Genomic DNA, 27732 nt, shown 5'->3' with positions numbered 1-27732 from the left:
AACACAAATCATTGTAATCACCTGCTGTATATTTCTGCCATAAAACAGCATATAAACTACAATTACCTTCTCGCTGTTGTAAACATCAGCACACCAATCAAGCTCCTGAGCTACGGTGTTAAACACTGGACAGAAGATGTTTAGCAGAATATAAGGATGCCACAGTGAAGTTGACCTTTGACCTTTTTCGATACAAAATGTCATGAATGTCAAATGAATTGTTGAGTGACGGCCAAAAATATGTATTTGAAGAATACTGTGTTCAAAAGAACGGGACGTACCGATGGAGAACTTGAAATCAAAATGCCTCCAACCATAAATATCACCAGCGTGGTATAGAACTAGTGTGATTATTTATAATAACGGTTGGTACTTTTAAGAGTATGTGAATCACGTCGGTACTGTCGAATATAGATTCACGTTGGTGCCAAATGTCCTGAGTTCAGATCGTCAGGCATCATTTCGATGCAAAATAAACTAAACTGGAACCCCGAACGATAAAAAATCCATCCAGCAGACATTTGACAAAAACCCTCAAATGCTTTACTAACGATGGCACCAGAAGAGAACTCAGAGGATCACCAAAGTCATCTGGGATTCATCCTCTGGGAGCCATGAACGTGGTGAACAGTGGTTCTTTAACTAGCCCATAAAGTGCTGGAGGACAAAAAGGGGCAACATTACCGCTCTATCATTTTGTCATATTAGGCTCAAATGATACAGTTCTGTCTTCACATCCGCTGTAACTTCCTGTTCTTCCAGTTCACCCATATTCCTCTGGGCAGCACTGAGGGGAAAATCCTGTAAGTGCAATCCAGCGTAACAATCAGCCTCTGAAAGTCTATAAGTGCACTAAATTTACAGCAGTAAATTACATCCATTATTTACCATTACAGTCGCCTTACATCAGCTGCCTGCTGTCTGGAGCTGTATGGGGAAAATGATTGACTTGACATTACATCCCAGTATTAGAGCGATTTCTCTTCCCAAATGATTAACATTTACATGGTAGAGTGAGATAACTGTAGAAGCAGTTTTGGTGAACTTTGACTTAGTCACAGTTTCTTTAGGGCTGCGACTAACAATTGTTCTAATTATCAGTTAATCTGTAGGTTTATTTCTTGATCTCTTGCCCTCAAGAACCTGTGTTTGTTCATTCCATCAAATTCCAAATGTATGAAGAGGTTGTCTAAAAAAGGAAGGAACAGCTTCACTGCATTTGCTCATAAATTAAGAAATAATAATAATGAAAAGAAATGCCAAGAAGTCACATGATGTCTGACTCGCCTGCAGTCCCTTTGACAGCCACTAGGTGGCTACAAGAAAACTCATATTGCATTGACGTGATTGGGAAAACCCCTGAATTCTTTTGTCAATAAAAGTTTTCTCCAAGACTTCAGGCTGTCAGACAACTAGAATACTCGGTCAAGCTGGATCTTAAATATGTAGCGCACAAACATTTTCAAACTATTTACTGCTGAAACACAATGTGAGACGCTAAAGGGCCACAATGTGTCGTGAGTCTGGCTTATAATGAACATGAACGTGTACAGTGGGAAACATAAAGCAGCCATTTATGTAAGAAAACTCCCATTTATTCAATCCTCGTGAACAGAGTTTCACTTGACCTCATCTGTATGGATGTTTATCATGCCTCTGTGGTGAGAGTGGGAGGAGGAGGAGGAGGAGGGGAATACATCAAGACGCTGTCAGCAAACCAACCTTTCGTTGCTGAAGTACAGCACTTGTACACACACACAAAAACACACACAAACACACACTTGAGTTGAAACTGCAAGAATATAAAATAGCACACACCCCCAAAATGTCGAATTATGTTTAATTTATTCAATGAAGGGATTTTTTCAGAACAATGTATTATTGCTTTCAAATATATCCAGGTTTTTAATATAAGAAAAAAAAACATTCATCTATATTTAGTATAATTATTCTCTTTATCCCTTCAGCATGTGATTCCATCCAATCATAGACCCAAAGTTGTTGGTAGGCGCCCAGACCTCAGGTGCATTAACATTCGAACACATCACATGGAAATCAATTTGCCCCCTTAATGTACAACAGGGAAACTCGATAGGGTCGTGAACTGACCTTTTTTCGCTGAATCTACACCGGGAAGCCAATTAAAAAAGACAAGCCGTGCAATATCACGATGTACACACTGGAATGCTGGAACGTGTCTCCTACTAATGTTCCTGTTGTCACTGCGGAGCGTCGCACCTGCTCCTAGACAGCTCCAAATGTCATGTTATGTCTGCTGCTAACGCTGTAATGCTGATGTGAATAAATTAACTTGTTCTTATTAATTCACCTTTTAGTCTCCGGGGCCCAAAATCTGGAAAATAGTTATTCCTCTCCACCGTGATATCAGATACAGCAGTTGATTTAGGATTGCTGAAGTGTCGGAGCTCATCTTTGTTTCCAAGCTGATCGATTCTGTGTCGTTAGTCATTGTGATGTGAAACCTGGAACAGATTTACCTGCTGAACGGTATTTTAAAGATGATTCAAGTGCGCTATAAATTAACTGTTGGGTGCTTTGTCTTCTTTCTCCTTTTCATCTTTCTTTTATTGAGCAGCTGTGGTTCAGGGGTAGAGCCAGCATCTTGTTATCTGAAGGTCGCTGGTTTTATTCCCCTTGCGTGCATGTCCAAGTGTCCTTGGGCAAGATTCTGTACCCCAAACTGCTCAACATGTGCTGGTTGGCACCTTGCATGGCAGCCACCGCCATCAGTGTATGACTGTATGCATGAATTACCATAAGTCGCTTTGGACAAATGTGTCTCCTAAATGCCTTAAATATAAAAAATGTTATGCTTGGTTTAAACGACTCTAAACTTGAATAGTCCACTTAGTATTGGGTGCAGTGATTTTTGTAACCAGCCCGTCCTCATCCAAAAAGATATAGGATGTGAAAGCAGCTTTTTTTAACATTTTATTTTCACATCAACCCACGCCACAGCAGAGAAGAAGGAAATGAGGCAAAGTTGTACAAAGTGCAAAAAAGGTCAGCACAGCGAAGGAGGTCAGGGATGAATGGATGGTTGGGTTAAATAAGTTCGGTTCAGTAAGAAGACAGCTGTTAATGTCCAACATGACAGCAAGAGTCAGCGGTGACTTATTTGAACTTGTTACCGTAGTAAAGTGACATCGTGTACATAATAAGTATAGTTATTTCAAGTCAAACCAGGATGTTTTCCTGAATCTAACCAAGGGATTTTCTTCCCTACTCAAAGGTCAGGTATGTTGGTTCCTGTTATGCTACAATGGTTGTGTTGTTTTGGGCACGCTGATATATGTTTTTTTAGGTGTCATTGGCAATTGACTTATTCAGCCGTTTAGATATGAAGATGCGTCACAAGAAATATGATCATAAGACTGATTTAGCCTCTTTTAGTCTCTCAAGCTCAATGATTTTTTTTTTTTCTGGCCCATAAACTTTACTCTTACCAACCTTGACTCAATCCACAGCGGACTGCTGCTTTCAGCTAACCAGCTCTGATAAACCTACTGTTACGAATCAGACAACCAACGGACAAAGTTAGCAGCTAGCTGGTGAACACAGTGGAGCGTTTAGCAGCTAAATAGCCAGATGTCCCTCAGGAGTTGGTAGAGACCAAAAACTAAGGGTAAGAAAAAAGAGTGAACATTGAACTTGTCTTCAAATGAATGCTAATGTAGCATCTACTGGATGTGTTAATAAGCAATAAATGCTAATATGTTAGCAGTATGAACAATAACAAGCTGATTCAAACGACCAATTCAAACATCGTGTTTTTAGCTTGTTACGCTGCCACAAGTGTTATAAAATACCATCCAGTTTTATGCTTCATTTCATTTAAAGCACATTCATTTTATTATTCAATGACCCATTCATCTTTTTCTTCCATGAACCATAGTGTCAGCCATATTTTCTGAAAAGCCTTCAACAGTCTTCTCTATAAAATGACACAACATGCACAGAGAGCGAGAGAGTAAAACATGAATCCTCGTTGTGACACTGTCACACTTTTCTTAATGTGGCGATCAGAGGTCAGATCTGACTTCAAATGCAGCTTTGTTCTGGAGACATGACACATGAATTCCTTCCTCAGGTACAACAATACAAAATGTTCTAGTTTTCTTGCTGTAAGGCCTTTGGAAACATTTCAGCAGTGTCCAGGTTTCTCTTGGCCTTTACTAACACGTTTATGAGAAGAAAACATATTTTTGTAGTCACAGAAAACCTCAATGCAGAGTTTATCTTTTAATCCAAGCGGATACACTCAGGTCTTTTGAATTCACATCATCCTCCTACATTCGTGCCCAAGTCAACAGAACAGAAAGTTGGAGGCATATCAGATGGTTCAAGGCCTCTGCAGGTTGTGCTTTGCTGGCTGGGTGCACGTGTTCAGATGGAGCTGTGAAGCTGGAATACGAGCGCCGCTGACAGCGCGAGCCGACGATCAGAACGAGCTTAAAGGTTAACTCGCACTCTCTGTGATGTTTCCTTCTCTGGCCGAATACGTATGATCCACACGCAGTAACTCTTCTAGCACAGAGTTGACTTGTGGGGTTTGCTCTGTTCACCAGCTCATCATTTACTAACTACAACTTGTTACAAAGCCTGTAGGCAACAGATGTTATCGCGTCTGACAAGATTGATGGTTACTGGCTGAAATGAGGAGCCTGAAATCAGGGATGCTGAGCATATTTTGTTCTGAGGAATTTCACAGGATGGAAAAATATTTTCAGTTACAAGATAATGTGAAAGGGGAGGAAAAGATTACAGTGTGTGTATGTAACAGATGTCCTTCAGCAATAAGCTGAAAAGCAAACCTGTGCTTTGGACACATACAATGTCACAACAGGACTGTAAGTGCCTCTTTATCATCACCAGGTCTTTTTGTTGTTGTTGTTGTCTCATAGTGGAGTTCACGTATCTTACAGGGCCGTGTGTAAATCTTCAGAGAGCTCTGCACCATTGAGCTGCTCTGCAAAAACCTTGAACGCAAATAACATGTTTACTTGATTGTTCAGATGGAACAGTCATTTAGAGGAGAATTATTTACTTCAGCTAATACACTTACAGCCCCCCTCCAGTGTATTCTGCTATTTTTTTATGGCTATGTTTTATATTTTTTTCTGAGTGACTTCCTTAAAGTTAAATTGACATGAGTCCCATATTGAGAAGCCGTGTGAGAAGTTTTATAAATCATGTACGAGTACGCCTCCATATGGAGGAGGGGGAGTGTCCTTTGAGATTCTGTCCTGTTTACACCATGTTTACAATCTGGAGCTTTAATAATGTCAGACAGTCCCAGAGGGGAGCAGCAGAAGTCATGGAAAATTGTATGGCTGCAAATAATTTATGCTTTTCTGTGTGAGATATGAGACAGTGTGTCCGTATTACATGTTGTCTCTGTCCTTTCACTACACCTGAATAATGTAGAAAGTTTCCATTTGAGACAAATATCTTACTTAGCACAGTTATTTTTATTGTTAATACTATTATTAAACATCTATAATGCACAGTCTGTTCTCATCAGTAAAAACGATCATAAAGTTCAACAATGAAGGCGGCTAATTACGACCCATATTTACATTTCTTGTTAGGTGGTGACCTCTAGTGGCTGAAGTAATTACTGCAGCTGCAAAGGAGGACGGAAGTTACAAAATAACATAAGTAGTTACATAACAGAGACTGCAGAAGTACTGTTATTTTAACTCAAACCGCGATGTTCTCCTAAACCTAACGAAAGTTTTCTTAAACCTTAACAAGAACGCAAGCGTACGATGAAGGTCCAGTCAGCCTGTCGCTGGTACGCTGCATATTGTTTTGGGAAGCTGTTGGCGATCAACCTATTCAGTAATTTTGGTGCGATAATGTGTTGGTAATGTAGGGTGAGGACTAAAAAAACACTTCTAAAACATTGTTAAATGAGTAATGGACACAATCTAAATATTTTGTCACATCCTGAATGCAAAATGAATATTCTCCTTGAGGATGGAATGTTATGTGTGTCGGAAATCCTCCGTCTAATGCTGTCTATCTGTTGAGCTACTAAAAGACGGACTGACAGACCTGCTCGTTGGTGATAAGCTGCTCCACACTGTTCTAACAATGTCAACATCCAACAGCAGCCCCACCCTGGGAGGCCTCAACGACCTTCCTAAAGTGACCCCACCTGGGGAAACGTCCCTTATCTCGCTTGAAACACGTACCGGCTCATATGAAACTCTACAAAAAGTCGCTGCTAAACACAGAAAGAGGTCAGACTTCTGAACCAGCCCTGGTGAATGAACTCTTGTCCCTTACTCAGCTGAATGGTATTGTATTTCTGTGACCCAGTCGAGCTTTAAACCTCTTTATTTCTCACCAGGAACTTATACACAATTTTCCGACACATCATGGAGGGAGGACAGACGGAGCAGCGAGCTGGCAGCGGTTCAGCTGTACAATGTGCACCGGAAGTGTGCATGAGCGAGGGACTTTGAGGAGATTAACATTTCACAAGTCACAACTTATCGCTTGTGACATGCATGTTGTATTCCACGAGGAAACTAAACGTAAAGACGTACGTGGACGTCGCTCGCAGACACTGTCAAGCAATTTTCACACGTATTCCTCAAAAGTTCGCGTCTGCAGCTCGCTGATACCTGCTGCTAAATGACAGATCTATTCAGGGTGCACGGGTGAACATTTCAAAAGGTAGAGGCTCTTTAGTGTATCTTTCAGATGCCTCTCCAGATGGGAGAGATCAGGAGGGGCAGAAACAGCGTCTGAATGAAAACCATATGAAAGATGTTCTCACTCTGACATGTTTACCCCTTTGGGATCTCGGTTTAAGAACTGATGGTAGACGCACTTGTTTGCAAGTACTTAGTCATTTTAATGGTTAGTTTAACAGCATGTGTTGCACCACAGGCTCTTTGTGTAGATGCCCAATAGATTCCCTTAAATCTGCAAGAAAAGAAAACACATTTAGGAATTGTGGTGCACCTCACTTCTGTTAGCCAATACAGTATATATTCTTTTCTTCTTTAATCACATAACCCCGCTCAGTACACCTTCATCAATGTTCCTTACTCGTTAGGTTTATTAGATTACCCCCTGTGAACTCTGTTAAACGTTGTGCACCGAGTCTAAAATGAGTCCCAGTTGGACCAGAAAGCGGAATTATGGGAACTTCTCCTGTGAGGCTCACGCGCACGGCCACTAAAAATCTATGATGCTCGAAAGTGCAATCTGAAAATCACGATGTCTTTTTTATTTCCCCGCGTCACTGATTCAATCTGTGACGAAGCTGCATCTTAATAACTCTTCCAAAAGGATTTTCATCAAATGAAAAACACACATTTGCATCATGAGCGAAGGTTAATAATCTCTCTCCTCATCACGTTCAAAGGCTAAAAACGGCCTCACAGTGGTTGAATCATGAATAAAAAATCTCCCTCGCCATCGAGTCTCCAGAGAATCTGCCACCAAAAACTAATTAAGATAAAGTACCTCAATCAAGAAAAAAGGGGAAGTAAAACTTGAAGAAGGCTTCAGAAAAAAAGGAAATCCCATTTTGATTCCTGAAATGGAGACATTTTCAGTGGTGTGATCTGGTATTTAAAGCGTCCTCAAGCTAATGAGTGTAATGTTTGAAGTCGAAGCAATTCACTGATGTTTTTTAGCAAGGTGTCGACCAAGACACGGCTACCGCAGCTCTGATTTTATAACATGTTTATGAAAAATAACACCGATAAACCTCACCGATGAACCATCTTTTTGCAAACAGCACCATCAAGTTGGTGACAGATTTTGGAAGCTCTGTGCAAGTTCGGCTTTGAGCTGCTGTTTGCAAAAAAAATTGTTCACAACCTTTACTCATCTGTGCTACAGCTGCAAATAGTTCAGACTATTTAATGCAAATTAGTCAGATTTAGAGGAATTTTGGCGAAAGAAATCACTGCAGCTGAAGACGCCGTGTTGGAAACGTTCACTTGCCATCAACGGCTGGCGCATAAGTAGTAGCTCTGTTCCGAAGGGTCGGGGGTAAAACATTTAAAACTGGATGGAGCTGCTGGTTTTTTCTGTCGAGTCTGAAAAATATCTCGGATTCTACCATAAAAAAATCTGTTTTCAACACAAACGTTTAACTTGCAACTTCAGCAAATCAAGCAGCAATGTTTTAAACTTTCATATGAGCAGTCAGCATGGGACAACATTTGATTAAAGAATATGCACCACTGAGTTGTAGTTTTTCTTTCTACAAGGAGGCTCTGATGGAGAAGTCTGTTGTTCTGGGGAGAGGATACAGCTGACCAAGCAGAACATGTCTTCTCCAACGTGTACACATTTGTCTAGAGCACATCATCTTTAGTCACATCGAATGGACGCTTGTGCTCCGTCCGAGACCGCAACAAGTGTGGCCGCCGCCTAAAAACCAACTTTTGTTTCTAAATGACTTCCTCTTTATTCCCCCCCCGAGGACACGCCTTCTGACCATAAGTGACTCGTTGTAAACAAGGTTGTTGCTAAAAAGAAAAAACGAGAGAAGAATACCTTCAGCATCAGCAAGACAGAAAACCAAAACTGTGTACCAATGTGTGATAATAGGTACCAATTACATCTGGCATTGCCTCGGGATTGCGGACATGTTCCATGGGGAAATAAAAATGCAGTTTTTGAATGAGGCGACACTCTCATAAATCTTACAGGACGCTTTCCATGGCCCATTTATGGACCAAATCTGCCTCAATAAGTTACTTCCAATCTACACTCCTGTTTCTGCTTGATAAGACATTCCCGAGCTCAGACATTAAAGTCGGGCCAAAGTCATTTGTACGAGGCCATATTTTACTGTCAGCGGCTGTTTTACATGTACAGTACTGACTGAAGAGGCCTGGCGAGCTCTATTTTCAAACCGCGTATAAAAAGACTTTTCCAGGTCATGTTTACTCTCACTGACACTAAATTATACAAGAAGAAGTGCACAAGAGGCAGTCGGGGCACTCGACTCAAGCGCCCGAAAGGTCCACAGAAGCTCAGATGGGACTCGCATGATAAAAGACCTCCTGCAGCCGTGCAAACTGTTCTCTTCTACATGGTAAGCAAGGTGTTGCCTCAGAGGCGCTGCACTCCATGTGAAGTCGAGCCAACAAAAAGAGGGGGAAAAAAGGAAAAGGAAACTTTGATCACATTTTCCACGACCCCGTCATTCTCCGTGTGAGAAAACATCAAAGCTGCAACTTTATGGCATGTGGCGCTGCTCTTCTCTGCCTCTTTATCACTCAGCCCTGACGGAGCCCCTGAAATAATGCCTCAGATTGAAGAAGACACACAAGAATTATGTTGTCTGGACTTTTTACCTGACAAAAGCGCGTCACTGAGAACTGGGCCGCCAAAAGGGAGGGACGCCTGGCTGTGAAAGGGTCTGTTATGTGTGATGCTTTTCCTTCCCATCTCCTATTTGCTCATTTAATAATTTATCTGTCGTGAAAAAACATGTAGAATTTAAATATTTGAACACCGCTGAATGAGCATGTGCGCGCTCGGCCCAGTCGACGGAATAAAATGTTCTTTGATACATTTCGAATTTGTACTCGACACACACGTCATATCAACTTTTCGTCAGTGTGTGTGTCAAATTACCTCACGTGCTGATGAGTCAACTTTCATGTCAGGAGGTGGTGAGGACAGTGGAGGCGGAACGCTGTTTTACACGCTGGATATTTTTGATGAGACGTCGGTACATTTTTCACCAGCTTAACCAAAACATGACCTTTGCCCAACCCTCACCAAACCCAGCCATGTCACCAGGGTAAAATGTTGTTGGTAAACATTTCTGGCCATGTAAAAAAAAAAAATGTGTCATGTCACACTCACATGACATGATCACAACCTGAACTTCACTTCAGGTGGTGGAGGAGATGGTGGTGGAGTCACCTGCTAGAAAGCTGGCAAACTGTTTCAGCATTTGTAAGCGTCACACCATTGGGTTGGGACAATTCCCATCCATGTTCATGGCAACAAAAATCTGATATTTATGACGGGAAGCCTGTACATCTCCAGCTTTGGCGACCAAAACAGGAATGTTATGCCAAAACCTTTTTCTAACCCTAACCAAGTGGTTTTTGTTCCTAAACCTAACCAGACCATAAAGCACAGCAATGTCACAAGAAACAAAAGGTCCACATGAAAGAAATCCTAAAGTTTTGACGTATGTGTGGTTTGCAGAAGCACACAATGCCAACATTCGCTCTGGTGACTGGGCCGCCACACCATCAGCACCGCGACGTCAAAAACAAAAACACAGAATTAGAACCTAAAGAAACAACACAGTTGCAACAAAGCCAGACAAATGGTGCCACGGCATTTAGAACTATTTGTCTAAAACTGTATTTAATTGGTACAGATTTAGTTAAAGTTGCGTCGCTTCTAAAACGAGGTGAAACTTTAATTTACCACTTTTTTAAACTACATTTTAAAAAACATGAAAAAAACAAATGCTCAAAGAGATCTCGCTCCTCCGCAGTTTTACACGAGACAACGATCTGCAGTAATGATGTCACTGAACAAAAGAGACGTCTGAAGACAAAACAACCTCTTCAGCCTGCTGAGCTGCTGAATATTTCAAGCGGCTAGGTAAAAGGGAAAAACAGAACTGATTCATGATGCCATGTGTGAATGTTTTATGTCCTTGGAAGCGAGAAACTGTGAGCTAATTCTCCCTCTGAAGAGAAGAAAAGCATTCTTTTCAATGAGCGTACTCACTCGATGCTTATTTTAGGATCATAGCAACAGAAAACAGCAGAATAAGCCCGTGTTGTTACACTTTGTCCCGATATGAGTTCATATATATCACATGTGTGTGATGTGTGTGTGGGGGGGGGGGGGGGTCACACCGAGGGGTGCTGCGATCTAAGAAAAACTCATTATGAAGAGGTCTCATGGTTTAACAAACATCTGGGTGCCACTGACAACAGTGCCTATTATATGCGGTGATATTTCAGAAATGTCACTGCAGAGCAATAATACCAAGAATATGTTCTAAGGAAAATAAACAAGACGGTATCAAAATGCCACCTTAATCCTGCCTGTGTTATATCACAAAACAAACAGGCCCTGACGAGAATATAGGCAGCTGAATATGCTGCGAGATGTGCGACTGACACTGCTCAGAACGAAAAACTGGAGGTTCATTTGGAGAGTTCATTCTTGGCTGAGGGCGGTCTGGAGTTATATAACAATATAATGATAATGATATATAATAGTAACTTCACAGAGGAGCTCTGAGTGTGTAAAACAGTAGTATATGGAGTCTTACCGTTACTGTGGACTGTTGATGTTCAGGTTTTTCTGTTGTGCCTCACTCATCAAAGGGTGCTGGGTGCTCATTAGTGCCGCCGCTCCTGTAGGAAGGAAGAGAGAAGGAAAAAACATTTGTAGAATCAGGCTTTCAGACACGAAACGAGCCCGGCTGCATGTCCTGCTCTGCGCAGTGATTACACTCACTCATACAGTCTGCACAGGTACTTATCTGTCACAAAGCTATTTAGTCATTTCATTCAGCGTGGGAAAACTGATTTGTTTGATTTTAGGTTTGTTCTGTTCTCACGAAAGGCTGTGACAGATGATGGAAAGCGTATTTTTCTTTTTCCTCGTTGGCGCCTTTTTAGAGATTTCTCTCCTTAACTATGGAGGATAGGGGGATAACGTGAAAAACTCGATGACACTTAAAAAATATGTTTGCTCAAACACCATAAACCGTCCAGTACTAACGCGTCTTCAGTCATGTAAGATATTGAATTTATAGCTCCGTGTCAGCGGTGGTGATTTGTGAGCTGTCAGTGTGTATTCATGGGTTAAAGAAAGCAAACAAACACACTGATCAATCACCCTCAAAAAGTCAATGTCCAAGAGAAGAAGAAGAAAAAAAAAAATCAATCAAAATGCATTTCTGGCAAATCTGAAATCAAAAGTCATTCAGTCCCATTCGACAGATCACTGCATCTCTTCTGTCTTTATCACACCTTCACTCCCTCAAATCTCACTTGACTCTTCGTTTAAAGTTTTAGATCCGAGCAGATTTTCTAAAAACCTTGACCTTCATCTAAATATCTGTGAAGTTCACACTGGTACTTAAAAAAGGACCCGATCCTTTTCTACATAAAGTGGTTGTACTCACTTGATAAATGAGGGCCAAGGTATTCTATTATGTGTGACCCTGTGGTATTGGATAGTTATCATAGAGGTCCCTGAGGATTTAGGGGGGAAATGACATTCAGAGATGGATGTAAAGGGCAACGAGTGTGCATTAATAAGGGCTGCGTGTTGATACGTAGTGTTGAATACAGCAACTGTAGACCTTCAAGCTGTGAGAAGAACCAAAGTGGAAGTTTGCATGATGGTGATACAACAATCAATCTTCCCATTAAGTTCTGTGGAATACAGACGTGGCCACATACCATGCATACAAACTATGAGCTGGCGTTGACTTGTTTCTCACGATCGAAAAAATAGTTGATAAACGATGTTGAAGCTGCAGCTGCTCAGAGCTGGCTAGCTCTTGAGGAGAGAGTCGGGTGCAGAGCCAGAACTTCTGGAGGAATAAACACCTGGATCTTATTCTTATCCTTATCTTATTCTGATCTAAAGGAGAATACCGACGGGACAAGAGTTTAGAGATTACTTTCTTTTTACTTTTGGGATTAGAGAAGTGGATTCTATCTTCACTCCTATCTATTAGCCTGACTGCAGCAGCTAATCTGGTTGGTTTGGACGAATAAACACCCACGAGAAAAACACACAAAAAAATTGACACCATGGGACAACTCGCTTCTCTGCTGACACATCGAGGAATTGTTTGAAAGTTTAGTTTCATCCACCAACTTTCCAAAGCCCGATGTAGTGACAGGCGACTGAATGAAACACGTCGTCTTGAGTAAACGCATCAGTTTTATCAGAGTGATGAGACTCAACCACACACTGATACATTTTGAAATTTCAACTTGGAAGCCATTCAACACCAAGAAAATGGCACCACACACAAAAAATGTTCTCAGGGATTTGGAGTTCATATTATTTATTGCTTTGTCCTGCAGATTCATGGTGCAAGCTCTGCAATACTGGACCGCCGTCAAATGCATCAGCAGAAATCTGATATTACATCGGCAGAACAAAAAAAACAAACTCCAGTGGAAAAGTGGAGTTGTCCAACAAAGGAGAAAGACATCTATTTAAAAAAAAAAAAAAAAACGACTGTGTTGAGTTCAATCCAATTCGAAAAGTCTGAAACAACTTTTTCTTATTTCTTGAAAATAATTCCCTTCCTTCCCTTACAATGTGATTTCCATCTCAGCAAAAACAAAGCTGACATGATAAAACATTTCCACCATCTATCTCCAGCCGAGGACTAATGCAGAGTGGATTTCCTCCCAGGGTTAGATGTGTTCAAGTGGGTGCCTTTTGGCATCTCACAGTATATATTATGCAGAATAATGTCGGAAGAATAGATAAAAAGGCGACTGTCGTTTTAATCTCCCCTCCAGCCAAGAGTTTGGGATTCAGAAACGAGGCTTTACATAAATATTTAGCTGGATCTTCAGGTGTTTGGGATGCAATGCACATTGAGCGACGCACGTTTATTACACGGATAAGTTGTTAACAATTTCATTATGTAAATTAGAAATAAGTATAAATGCCGCGGACGTTAATAGTTGTGTTTGGACCTGTGGGGCAGGAAACCAACCGTCTGCTAAAAGGCTTCAATTTATGCGGCACAACTTGTCCCTGTAATAAGTTCACGCTGCAAAAATATGTGAAAGAAAATGGCAGAGGATCACAGCACCGTTCAGTCGAAATTAATTTATCCTGTTCCTCCTCATTAGTGGAAGCCAATCACCCAAAATCCATAATTAAGATACACTGGCACTGAGAAGCTTGAAGTCCCGGGGACAGGAGTGGGTTTCTTGTTGTGAAGGGAAGGAGGTCTGATTAATCTTCTTAGGCAAGTTTTGACAGCTCGGCAGAGAAGTCGACTCCAAAACAAACTCCAAGAAACAGGCCTTGATAAAGTATGCCAAGTCAAGTCAGGTTTATGTGTGTAGCCCAACATTAAATATGACTCGGAGGGATTTTGAACAGGCCAAGAACATGAACCCCTGCTCGAGATCACCAAGACAACAAAAAGCTCCCTTTAAGAACAAAGCACGGACAGCTCGGCCTGCAGGAGATGAAGGACAGAATAAAGATACTAAAACCATTTTTACTGCAAAATCTGCAGATTATGCAGGCTTTTTAAACAGCTAAAAACATAGGACATCAAGTTATTTTCCACTGCCAGAAGACAAGATTGTCTTTTCCCTTTATATCGTGCTCATAATCACAATCACACAAGAACACAGGGAACAGACGACGTCTAGAACACAGAATATTTCCGGAGCTGATGATTCTTGCAAATCGTGCTAATTCTTACAATCTTTTACCTAAGTCCATCTGTCAAACTCAACGCTGACTGAGCTGTGTTGAGAGTTGCTTGAATGAACAGGAATGGAAAACTATACATGCAGCGAAGTGTTTCATTGAATAAGCATCAAGCAAGAAATGAGAGAGTCTAACTGTGTGTCATGTTTCCATCATGAGACTCCAAAACAACATGATATTTTACCCAAGTTTTGTTGCCTAAACCGAACTAAACTGCAACTACGAATGAACAAAGTACATTCACTATGTCTGAAACTGAAAATTAAAAACCTCTGCCCACACAAAAGACAAAAACGCCCATTGTCTCCATTAATCATGTTTAATGTCCTATAGTGAAAACCATATCATCCAGCGTATCTGACTTTTTAAAAGACATTCCGGTGGAAGAAACTTCTCATAAAACAACCCAAACGGTCTTACAAGGCAGACCATCACCTCCCATACACAACGATGTGATATCAAATACACAGATCACTGAAGAACACTGTCTGGGACGAGTCATGGAGCTCACCAAAGAGTGCGCAACCACATATTGATATACCGAGTTTATAGTGAGACCGTACAGCGGAAACATCTGGAAACAAACAGCAGATGTTCGTGGTTGTTGGTGGGGTTTTTGTCCAGTGTGAAAGGGTACAAAAAAGACAGTTGTCACAGAAAATGTGATGATAATATGTCCAATATTACTGTAAAGAATCCAATTAAAGACATCTCAGTCTAAGTTATATGCCTGGTGAAGGGAACGAGAATCAATCGCTGTTCTCCACATTGCTCCAGGACCAGGACGGAGGGATCTAGGGTTAGTATCAGATGGAAGAAGCAGTTGTGGAGAATTTAGTACGTCTTAATGGCTGAGGTCATGCACCTTCCACCACGCAGCCCCACATCCTAAGCCTCATTAGATAATAAAGTTTCCCAAAGATCTTGAACCTTTAACTTCCCTCCGGGCTCCAAAGCACGAGTTCCCAGATAACAAAACACCATCATGTGGGCAGAAGCGCAGACCGGGTACGTAACATGCTGGAAGTGGTAGATAAGAGGCCGGGGACTCACAGATAGCACCAGACTGGCTCCGACCCATCTCGCCTCCAGAGGGGGAGGACTCCGCCTGCACCGGGCTGATGTCAGGTTTGTGTGTACAGAAGGTTCAAGCCAGCAACTTGAAGCCCGCGGCGTTCTGACCCACACACACAAAACAAGTCAAATAAATCAGCTTTGGAATATTTGAGAAAAGAGGTTAGTCAAAGTAACAAGCAGAGACTTTGTGACTCCTAGGCTTTTTTTTTTTTTTAAATCTCATCCTTCACGGTACATTGGTGCTCTTAAAGCATTAAACGACAATGGGCAAAGATTATGTTGGTGTGCTTTAAATAACACCACAGTGAACTGTATACAGTGAATCAAGTGCAGCTGCTGGGGGGGATCTTGTACTGGAGATTAAACCCTCGTAATAATTCTAATTTTATAACTCTTACAACTACAACAGAGAAAATCCAGTCTGTTGTTACAGCCGCTATCTTTTTAAAGTTTGGTCGTCATTCATGTTCATGTTACTTTATTCACCGGCTGATATTTGTGATTGAAGACGTAACAGAGACAGCCGCCTGACCTTCACTAAGAGTAAGAAACTGAAGTAAAAAAAACCTCAAATGACTACAAGTACAACAGATCAAGGTTTGTCTATGAATGGAATTCTGTTTTTATGAAACAGCCTGATCCTCTCTTCCAAAGCATCAAATACGACCCAACGCTTCAAACTATGATGCCATAAATATCCCTGTAGCGTCATGTCTGCAGGCGTCCCTCTTGCAGGGTGGGATAAAAGAAAAAGAACGTACACTTTGGGGTGGTTGGATGATCCAACAACGATCGTTTTTAACTTGTGATATTTAGGATTGATTTGCTTTTAAAACAAGTTATATTAGTAAATTAACTTCCATAAGTTACGTGCCGTTATGGAAGTGACGTAGTAGTTGTTGGTGACTAAACCTTCACGATGTTAAAAACCTTCAAAAGGCTTCATCTTGAAAGTTTCAATCTGAGGTATTATCGCCGACTTGGCAGGAAGCCCCGCAGGTTAGATGTAGGTAGAGCATCATAATTTGAAGATTGAGGCCACTGACCAAGCTGCCGAATTTAACGGGTTGGGAGTGAGAACGTGTTGCCCAAACCGCAATGTTTTCCTAAACCTAACCGTGTATTTTGGCTACCTGTACCAAACAGTCCAAAACTCAACATGTAAAATATCTTAAGCTTTGAAAGATTAACCAAACGTTGTATCTTTCTTATTGCTAACTGGACTGAGGAGCCCTGCACATGCAAAAAAGTGACACGAGAGGGTCCAAATCTGCTTTAACTGACGAGTTTGGCGCAAGTTAATGTAGCAACGACTCCAAGATCCATTAAGTGGCTGTTTTAAAGTTTTTAACATGAACCGCACAGATAGAAGTGCTTACAAATCACATGAGGAATGCAAAACTCAATCTGCTGATGAGCATCATCCCAGCTTCCACAACAGAACAAGAAACAACCAGAACAACCACTAAATGGACCTCAATGATAATTCCACACAGTGTTGAGTCCTGACACTCACATGCAGATGCACAGCATGTATTTTACACGTGTAGTAATTATCTGCACTTACACATCTGGATATAATACACAGTACACCATACAAACAAACCCTACGGACATATACGTAATCATGCATTCATGTCTACGGATGTTCACGGGCGAACACGTAAAGCCTGTATGTGCTCTGAGAGAAGACTCGTGCATCACAAACACACCATATATACAATATATTGACTTTCTTTTATCACCATGTTGCGCTTTAAATTCACTTTCTTGTTGACGTTTGATATTCCTCCGCTTCCCCCCAGATCCCAGCAATTCAGTTTTGGAGAAATATGTTCCCAGAAAGATTGCGAAAAACTTGAAAAAATGAGATCACAGGACGCAAAAAAAACTCTATTTTCATCACCTGGCTGTGGAGCTGACAGGCAGACGTCCGTCAGCGCGTCCGCGCACAGGGAGGAGAAAATTGAGTCGGACTGCTGATGAATAAAATAAGGTCTGAATGAGTCTATTGGAAAAGCCGAGAAAGATGTAAGAAGTGCAAACAAGGTTTATGCTCATGTCATAAACTGCATCTCAGAAGACGCATTAGATTTCTCAGAAGAAATATTGCCGGCGCTTCACACAAATACGCACACACGATATTGAGAATTTGATGCAGCCAAACCCCCCGAGTGCATCGCCTTTGCCGTGCTTTGGAAGAAAATGGAACTGTAATGCAGCTTTAATGTAAAACCTGACCCAGTTTGAACACTAACTGATATTCTGTGTCAACTTCAGTCAAGCTACGTTGAACCGTAATTCCACGCGAGCGATGCAGAATTAATCAGGCTCTCCCCCCGCGGCGCGCGCACAACAGCCAGACCGTCGGCTGACGAGCAAAATGCAACAAGGGGATTTGTATTATTGATGAAACGTTACCAACACACCTCCTCCATTCCTGCAAGAAACACAGAAACCCTTCACACGTCTGCGGTTCTGCTGAGCAACGCTAACCAATGTACGATAAACACTTTTCTTTTTAACCTCCAGACGGTGTGAGGGAATTCAACTGTTTTCTCAGGTGGGTTTGAGGGTTTTTTGACGTACAACAAATGCCCCCTGCTGAGCGTAACGCTCAAAGCTGAGGGGAGCTTTTTCTCCCTTTTGTGATGACGGTTCCTAAAGCAGAAACCTGAGCAGGTCAAACCAACAGGCCCGGGCTTTTTAGCCACAGTGGTTCTGGTGTAAAAGCACCAGAACCAATAAATAATAAATATATAAAAGATGTCAGTGGAAGTGCTTTTCGTGTGCTACACACATCAAACCAGAGCTTTAACATCACTCCCTATTATTTATTTATTTATTTCATGTTGCCTTTATTTCACTTTTTTTCGCAGAGCACCCCCCGCCAGAGGGGCACAGCAGGGAAATGCCGTCTTCCCCAGATCTGACAAAAGCCAGAGAATGAAAAAAAAAGCATCACCGCGAAGAGCGTAGCTGATAACTCCCAGAATTAAGACAGAGACAGGTACAGAGGTAAGCTGACAGCTGACCCAGCAGGGCTTCATAGATAATAATAATAATAATAATAATAAGCCAGTGCTGCTGTCTGCCAGTGGTCGATGATGTCCAACCCACCACATCATGGAGAATGCAATATTGAGGAAGGGTTCATTTGTAATGAACGATGAACCAATGTTCTTCCAAAACATTATGTAAATCTAGAACAGAACTCTGTTGGAACTCCCAGATACCAGCCACCTAAATACCTCTGATGACTCTGAATCAATGTGTCATTCCCTGAGAAAGTAGCTAAAATATGGAAATAAGCCCTATTTTGGGGTTTTAAAGCCACCATAGGGAGTTTACAACTGGTAATGAAACAATCTCAGTTTAATAATGGTGCCTCCATGTGACCTACATAAGAAAACGAGACCATCAGCGAGAAGATTTAATATTTTCTATTTGGTTTAGCCTGCCAAATGGTCTGCTTGCAGACTGGAAGAGCCTGTGTTTACATTTCTCAGGCAGAGTTTCAGTGACTAGTACGTTAGACAGTTAGACAAGAGTTCCACATTATGAAACGCCCACTTTTGCCCACAAAATCGACAAAATATCAAAGTGACTTCTGAGCTGAGACCCATCCTTCGCCCAAGAATACATTCAGCAATTTTTGTGTAATCGTGCTGACAAACCAACAAACCGACAAACCAACAAACCGACAGGGGAGAAAAACATAACCTCCTCTGTGGAGGTAATAATGATAAGCCGGTAATTTTGGTTCCTGCCTTTCGATTTCTGAGCTGCAGAGTACAAAATTGAAAAAAAATTAAATAAATAGAAGCCATCATCTGTTCATACGGATGATTCACAGTGACAGGGGGGGAGAAACTGAGCCGCAGAGCAACATGTTTCTGACTGGAGAGGGGCAATTTAGCCGTCATCACATCTTCCACCAAAACACGGACGGAATCATTTCCCAAAGCCGTGTACGTCTGTCACTCTCTGGTTGGTTGTTGGTTTCACTGGGTGCTTTGTGGCTCCTATAAAGTTTTCATGATTTTCCCACTTACCAACAACGGCCCGTGACTCAGACACATCCGGGATTAAGCCTGAGACTTTATCCGCCGAGTATCTCACGAATTGCTCTATAATGATGTCACGTGACTTCCTCCTTTGACTCCCATCATGATTTACCGCAGGCGATGGAGGATTTCGGCACTTGGAGGTAAACACACGTGTTGCGGCGTCTCGCTGAAACGACTCTGGAGGACAATCTTCAGAGCTTTGATTTCAGGGGGGTGGGTGATTAAGAAAGAGATGTCATCTTCTTGTGCCAGAGCAAACATTAAAACAGGATATACGAGGTCAGGAACTTTGGATGATACTGCTGCAGCTTTACAGGCTGCTGGAAGTCGACTTGAAGAGGTGGCAGCTCCTAAATCTTTAATTTCTTCCACAGTGATCGCTCCTACCTACAGTACAACTATCACAAACTGCTGTTATCGATTGACAATCACATTGACAGGACCGTCGCGTGAGTCACTGCCGACTGGCTGATCCAAAAATCCATCCATGATTGTCCGCAATCATGCTAACGAGTAAAAAGACTCAGACAATCTGTTGAGGATTCTGAGACTCCAGCTGGGAGATTTTCTGACGTTCATCTTGTCCAGTTCCTCCTCAGAAGGACTGGCTGTGAGAAATCCCTTCGCTCCCCCATTCATCACTATTACATTAGATATCTGTGACGTCCTCCCCCGTCTCTCTCTCTCTCTCTCTCTCTCTCCGGTCGGGGTGACGAGTTCATTCAGAATGCCACAGAGCAACAAGAGAGAGTCACATCATCCGAGGAAATCGAACTTGGCGAACTCGGATCGCGGCACCGGTTGCCAGGTAATGTTTGAATCGATTACAAAAATAGACTTATTCTCTACAAGGCCCTGTGTGGCTTTCCCCCCACAGCAGCGACTCAGAGCGGCTTCTCAGAAATGAGTCAGAACTTCCGGCGGCATGATATCTGTGCGCTGAGAGGGTTTCATCAGAAGCCGGTGAGACTATTTTAGTTTTAATGATCCCGGTGTGTCTGGTGTGTACTCCGCCAGATTAGACGTTTGTTAAGTTCATTATGTTTGCTCGGCATTAATGCTTATTAGACTTGCAAAACTAAACTTGAGGCTCTCCGTGCTTCTCCTCCACATTTGATTAACTTTGTTTAGCGGCGGATGTGTGTTTTTTCATTATAATTGGTTGTTTTAATTAGCAGAAAACAACCACAGTCCGCACTGTTCTTTGTGTTTCTGTGAGGCTTCAGTTCCCTTGAAACATAAATGTACTCAAGTTTTTTTTAAGCTTTGCCCGCTCACGTACAAACTGCCGTCTGGAAGTTCAGGCATTATTTTTCAACCGCATTGATTTTAAAAATGGTCCGCTTGAGCTGCTGTTACACTTCAAGTCAGAATCTCTCTATTTCCCCCTCGTGTCTCCTGGGGGCCCGGTTGCCAATCCAGCACCACAGGGGTCCGCACTCCGGTCATCATCCCCGCTTCCTGAAAAAATCCTCTCATCTCGGCTCAGCACATTCCTCTGCGGCACTCGTCTTGCAACAAGCCCCCTGCTTCACAATTCAGCTTTTAGACTATAAAGCTTTGTTATTATTGTATTATTTAGTGAAAAATCCCGCAGACCACAGGAACTGAGAGAGTCAAACTCCTCGAATAACCGATGGCGGCCTAATCCCGACGGGATCCGAACAATAGAGTTACAGAAAACTGATGGAAAACCCACGAGCCGGTGACGCCAGAGTGAAGAGTCAGACAGGTTCAGTGACGGCAGATGCCTTCGAGGAAGCACTCGGGGGGGGGGGAAATGTCACGACGCGTCACATAACATAAATCTTAAGGTGGGTGGAACTGAAATAGATATTGTCATTATTTTTCTCTTCAAGGAACCGAACAGGAGCACTTTGACTCAACTTGTCACAGAAAGTTAAAAGTGCACTTCAGTGAGTTGACTCAGTGTCACCGAGGGGCTAAGCTGCATTTCTAACACCCTCGCATTATTCACTCAGAGGATGTTTAGACTCTCGTTCACTGCTTCCTCTTGAGGTAAAAAAAAAAAAACCCACTGCATTTTACTCCAAAAATGTTTCTAAATCTATTTTGGGAAAAGTGACCTTTTCAAAACGGTTGACCTTTCGTACGCATCGCAGCAGCCGTGATGTGTGACAGCCGACTTCAGCTTTGATTTGGAGTTTGACAGGAACATTTTTAACGCAACAGGTCTCAGCCGGTCTGACGGGGGATCATCAGTTTTCATTATCTTTTGTTGTTGATGCTGTAGGAGAGAGCGGGACGAGGTAAAGTGTGTCACTCTAAAGATAGTTTGACTTTACTGAGCTGCTCCGACACTGTACAACAAAGAAAACGGAAGTGTCGGGGAACACAGAAGTGGGGCAAAGGACGATGACGAGATGGATTACAGTCCTTTACTGTTACCTTGTATTTCTGTCAAACTGCATCCTGTAAATATGGTTTATGATGGTGATACTGTTTGGAAGTGATGGTCTGCAGTATGGTCCCAAAGACATACTGCTATCAGCATATATGTTGTCCGATACGTGCCATTAGGAAAATGTGTTTTTTGTTCAAGAACATGCTGCAGAAAATCCACATCACGTTCAATGGTTACATTAATACACACATTTTTTTTAAGCAATATTATGTGGAAATTGGCTTGTTATTAAGAGCCAACAACGCTGCCAAACGGAGGACAGGAGTTAAAGACACACTGCTGGATATCAGATCCGATACCTGGAGGCATTTCCGGGGTGTTTAGTGGCGACCCGATGCAGCGATTTTTCCCCAGATGTTGGACCTTCACCATCCGTGAGCGTGGCGACCAAAACAGGTATCTTAACTCAATCATCATGTTTTCTTAACCCTCACCAAATGGGTTTTTTGCCTAAACAACCTAACCAGAGTGTTGTGACAAGAGAGAAATTGAAAATTCAACTTAATTCAGCAACAAAAGGTTGCAAAATAAAGAAACGTCCAGTTTTTACTTATCATCTTATAGGTCTTGCAGAAACGTAATTAGCAAATACTTATTATCTTGATTGGGTTTGAATCTGTCAGATGTAAAGTAGCTGCTGACTACAAACAAAACTCATTACATCATCACAATGTTATGTGTTGAAAACGTATATGTTGAAGTAACGCTGTGATCCGAACCTCTCATTTAAGTTACATAGAGCAGAAACAAGTGATATCTGTGACAGAGACACTATTCACCCTATTACAAGACACTATTTTGGATTATTTTAATGTAAAAAGGTTACATAACGTTGCTTTAAAGTCGTCTATCTGATGAACATTGAACAGAAAATGTGGGAGAGACATTCATCACACATACTCAGTAGTAAAGAAACCTTCAGGCCTTTGTGCGCACTAATACAGAAACGAGTTAATAGAGGCTCTGTGACACATTTCCTGCAATTACAAAACATTATGTGGACGGAATTATTTTAAAAATATTTTAAAAAGAGCATAAAGGCTGCCATTATTCTGTATCATTACGATGATGATGTCATGCCATCTGGGGGCGGTTTCAGACAGCAGGGTGTAATTAGCAAACACTAAAGCAATAGAGCGCTTTCTTTGGCACTGTGCGCCGGTCAACTGCATAATTTTCTGCCTTCATATTGTATTTACATTTAGATTAATTCTTTGTGCAGCAATTGTTTTCATTATTGACAGTTTGGTGCATAAATTGGCGGGAAAGTTGTGAGAAAAGAATGCTCATTACGACTTTTTTTTTTTTTTTTTTCCCAGAGCGCAAAGCGACTTCTTCAAATTACTGCTTTTCTTTTATTAACTAAAAACCCAAAAACTCTTTATTTACAACCAAATCCACACGTTTAAGAAGCTGGAGCCGACAACTGTTTGAAATTCTTACTTAAAAAATGACTTTGATCATCAAAATATTTGGCAATAATCAACTAGTCGCTGCAGCTCTGCCTCTGTGAATCGTGTGGCCTGATGTCGACCCGTTACGAGACAGAGCCTGAACATTTTCATGTACCGACTCATCCTCATCTACATCTTCTCTAGTCAACTTCGAAGGGCACTGAAGGCTAATTACACGTTACGTACTCGATGTTACATGATGTGACCTTGTGCGGTATGTTCAGGTAAATTAAAGTGGTTAGCTACAATCAGCCTGTCGTACGCATACCGAACATACTGACCTGATTTAAATCATGCGGTTGAGACGCTCCCATTATCAGTCCGTCTCCGCCCGGCATGGCAGCCTCGTGAACTGAACTTCCCCCCGGAGTGGATTCCACTCACACACAGAGAGAGACGGACCTCATGCCAACTTTAAAGTTCAATGCATGTATGGGCCAGTGGCCAAAACAATCTGCCTGGGGGCTATCCTTCTCTGTCAGTGCTCGGAGTGGCTGTGACAGGAAATAGCCTTGAGGATAACTAAGCAAGCGAAACACATCTTCAGACTTCTTCCAGCTCATCTTGATTTAGAGGTTCAGCTCAGAGGTCAGGATTCCTCAGTTCTTACAGAGAGCTCAAACTCCCCGTGGGGCAGAGTGAGAGCATCCAAAGCAACTGGAAATGATTCTTCCGCTGCCGAACGACTATTGAGCTCCCACTTGGAAGGAAATTGTCATCTCTTGTGTGCACATCGTATCTCGTGCATACAACCGTTACACGTGGGCCGACTACCTAACGAGAGCGATTGTTTTATCTCTGCTCTTTATGTTTCTATTTCCACACATCCGTTCTTTGACGTGCTGCTCGTCCTACATGCTTGCTGCTGGAAAACATGGTTCCAAAGCACAAAAAGCATGTTCAGAGAGGTGATATGACTTTTGGTGCGTATCTCAACAACCCTCGGGTGTAGAAGAAAATTGCCGTCTGTGGATTCAGTGGATGACGCTGAGGAGATCAGCCCCGTCGCCAGGATATAATGTTAGCAGTTAATGTTTCTGCAAACCAAAAATACATCCATGGTTGACGTTTGTAGCAAACGCAGCACATCGCAGCATTTAATAGTTATTAGCTGACTTTCACATCAGGAAGCGGAGGAGGTTGGAGGTGTTGTATTGTAGCCATCAAGGCTGCAGTTCGAGTCACATAACTGGATTCCAGCTGTTTGTGGCAACCAAATTAATCTGTTTCTTTACGGGATGTTGGACCATCTACATCCATGATGGAGTGGACCAAAATATGTATTTCAAGCCAAAACTTACGGAGTGGGTTTAGTGTGTAAACCTAACCAGAGCTTTAGCACAGCACTGTGATATGAGAGAAAATCCAACATAAAGAAACACTCAGTTTGAATCTATGGTATCGCAGAAAAGCAGCTAGCTAACCATTACTTTGGCGATTGGGTTGAACATACCACGACCCTTTGATTGGCTGACAGACGTTTGTGGGTGGGGTCAAATAATTCCAACAGCTATAAATCCCACCAAATAATTCCTCCAATTTGAGCCAGACATTAGCAGAATAACTGAGCCTTTACTGTTCCCCGTTCACGTGTCAAATCCAGAGGTGACCATGCTTTTGCAGCCTTCCCCGGTCAAACAAGAGCTGAGATCTCATTTCATAAATTTTCCCAGCTTTGCCTAACTTCACTTCAATTCTCATCTTGTGTGACATTTGTTGTTCGCATCTTGCACGTGTTTGTGTTTGAACAGCCGAGTTTTGGGCAGTTTTCAACAACTGAGGGTGCGATGTAAAAAAAAAAATGAAGGTGGCACAACACAAATCACTATGAGCAGGCTGCAGGAGCTGCAGGAGCTTTCAGCAATCACACTGAATATTCTTCAGGAAAAAACGCACAATGTTGCTCTTGATGAAACACAGCAGTTATCACACTCCGGATGACCTTGCGGCTGCTTTCTTACCACAGAAACAAACGTTCTGACAAACTTACCACAAAGATTTTGTGTTGAACACTCGACATCAACAAAGACGCACTACTGCTTTTCTTCCACCACAATTTCAAGCATAATAAAATAAATCATCTGATATGTTTACCTCTCTCTTTTTCTTTCTCATTAGCCGAGACAAGAAAAGTCAGCACGAGCTTATTCCATTATGTTGCCCGCGGTTACGCCGAAGATATTAAAGATAATTGAATGTGTCTGTGAAATAATTTACATTGGATTGTTCAGATTGTGATTCAGAATATCCTTTCTTTAAAAATATGCACATATCAAATTAGTACTTAAAAAAACAGGACTCGTTAAGTTTTACAATCATGCTCAAACAGTCCACATACGAACAGACGAACGCCGCTGTGCTCTTTGACGGCGCCGCTATCATTCCTATTCATCGCTCACCATTTGGAGGCCAAAATGAATCGGCCTTCAGAAATAAAATATGACAAGTAATGGTGGCACTTTTTCCACAAGGATGGTGCCGACTGAATCAGTGTGCAGCTCTTGTGTAGAGTCATTTTCAGGTCAAAGCACTTCACTGACTTCACTGTAAACCTGCTCACCACCACACTCAGTGAGCTCCTGGCCGCTGAACAGAGACGAGGCACAAGCCACAGTTCACGGACTGGATCCGACGCATTACTGCACTAAATGTGTCCTACCTGACCATAACCCCCCGAAGACAGGCTTCAGGGAATGTGGCCTTCATTTTAGTGAATGTGTGGGACATAATAACTTCACCTCACAGCTTCCAAATCACAATCCACCGTGGACGGCTCAGAGGAAGGTTTGTCCAAACTAAACTAGAAAAAATGTGAACAAAAAAAAAACATTTTCCAAACATTTTTCTTTTTAAGCGTGTGAGTCTGGTTCTGACCAGTGCAGGAAACATTTTCACTTAGTCACTGACTGTGTATGTTGGGATGTATTTTTGCTATATTGGTGAGCCAGAATGGATCAGAAAACAAATCATCAACACAAAATCACATTTTATTGTCCTCTGTGTGGTATATATGAGGATATCTCTGAAGTCTGGAGTGTTTGTTGGACAAAACAGGACAGAGATGAGAAATTGTGAAATTGCAGTTTTTACTGTTCAACCCCACAAAATAAAAACAGAAGAAATGTTATGTTTGCATACTAAAAAAAACTAAAAAAGGTAAAAAGGCTTCGGGGATCTCAACTGCTGCTGTTTTTTATAAGACTCAAAGCAGGGTTCGTACGGGTGCTTGAAATCCTTGAAAGTGCTTGAATTTCAATGTTGTGTTTTCAAGGTCTGAAAAGTGCTTGGATTTTAGTTAAAGTGCTTGAAAGTGCTTGACATTATAACTCTGTGGCTTTCTCAAAATTGGGATCAGACTGGATAATTAATTTCTGAAGTTTTTGCTATTATGAAATGTAATTTTAGATGTTTACAGCATAATACAATTTACATAATTGTTATAAAAAGTGAATAAAAAAAAGTATATATATTCCTTTAGATACGTATTTTACCCCAGCAATAAGGTGCTGGAAAATCTTAAAAATGACCCTTAAAAGTGCTTGAAAAGTGCTTGAATTTGACCTTGAAAAATGTGTACGAACCCTGTCAAAGAGACGGACACCGAAAAGGTAAAAAAAAACCTACAACAATCAGAATAAACTGCAACTCACAGGACCAATCAACACTCCTGCGGGTCGGTGATGCACTCAGAGGTGGGCGGAGCTTGGTTTAGGTCTCTCAACACTAGTTTGTCACTGACTTACTCGTGTAACGCTTCAGCAGCGTGCGAAAATATGTTTCTGAAAACCTCGTAGGCAGCGAAAAGACAATCTGGATCCATACTTGATCGATCTCAGCCACTCTTCTTGTGTTCCACTAGGAAGAGAAAGACAAGGGCAGCACTCTATATACTGTGTCCTTGGACATATATACAATCTGTAGCTCCACCAACAGCCTAACAGCGTTAGCAAAAGTCTGCGGGATGATGTGAAGCTCGGGGAGTTCTGGCTGCAGGCAAAATGGACCTCCTGTGTTTGTATGCAAACTGTTTTTTTAATTTGCACTCACTTCCCACATTGTAATGATACACAGCTGGTTGAATAAGACGAACACAGAACCCGGTCGCCTTCAATTTTAATTTCCACCAGCTTTCCGGAAGACCATGGCAATCAGTCACCAGTTAGAGAGAGTTGGAGTTCTCCTTCAAACACTGCCGCGTGGGCGATTTTCATCAATATTTAATTGCCTGAAATAT

The 27732-nt window shown here is 41.8% G+C and overlaps 1 protein-coding gene across 5 annotated transcripts in view; it reads right to left on the bottom strand.

The window, feature by feature from the left end:
• The window catches only part of gulp1a (GULP PTB domain containing engulfment adaptor 1a), a 93223-nt gene that overhangs the window by 45515 nt on the left and 19976 nt on the right, over positions 1-27732 (bottom strand). For all 5 annotated transcript variants that reach the window (XM_030427921.1, XM_030427920.1, XM_030427927.1 and 2 more), the window contains one exon: positions 11315-11399. The gene's annotated coding sequence lies outside the window, so the exon portion shown is untranslated. Of the gene's footprint in view, positions 1-11314; positions 11400-27732 lie in introns of those variants that run through there.

The sequence above is a fragment of the Sparus aurata genome, chromosome 9 (genome assembly GCF_900880675.1).
Source record: "Sparus aurata chromosome 9, fSpaAur1.1, whole genome shotgun sequence".
Taxonomy (NCBI): domain Eukaryota; kingdom Metazoa; phylum Chordata; class Actinopteri; order Spariformes; family Sparidae; genus Sparus; species Sparus aurata.
Note: the sequence above shows the minus strand (reverse complement) of the source record. Positions and strands in the feature narration are given on the sequence as shown.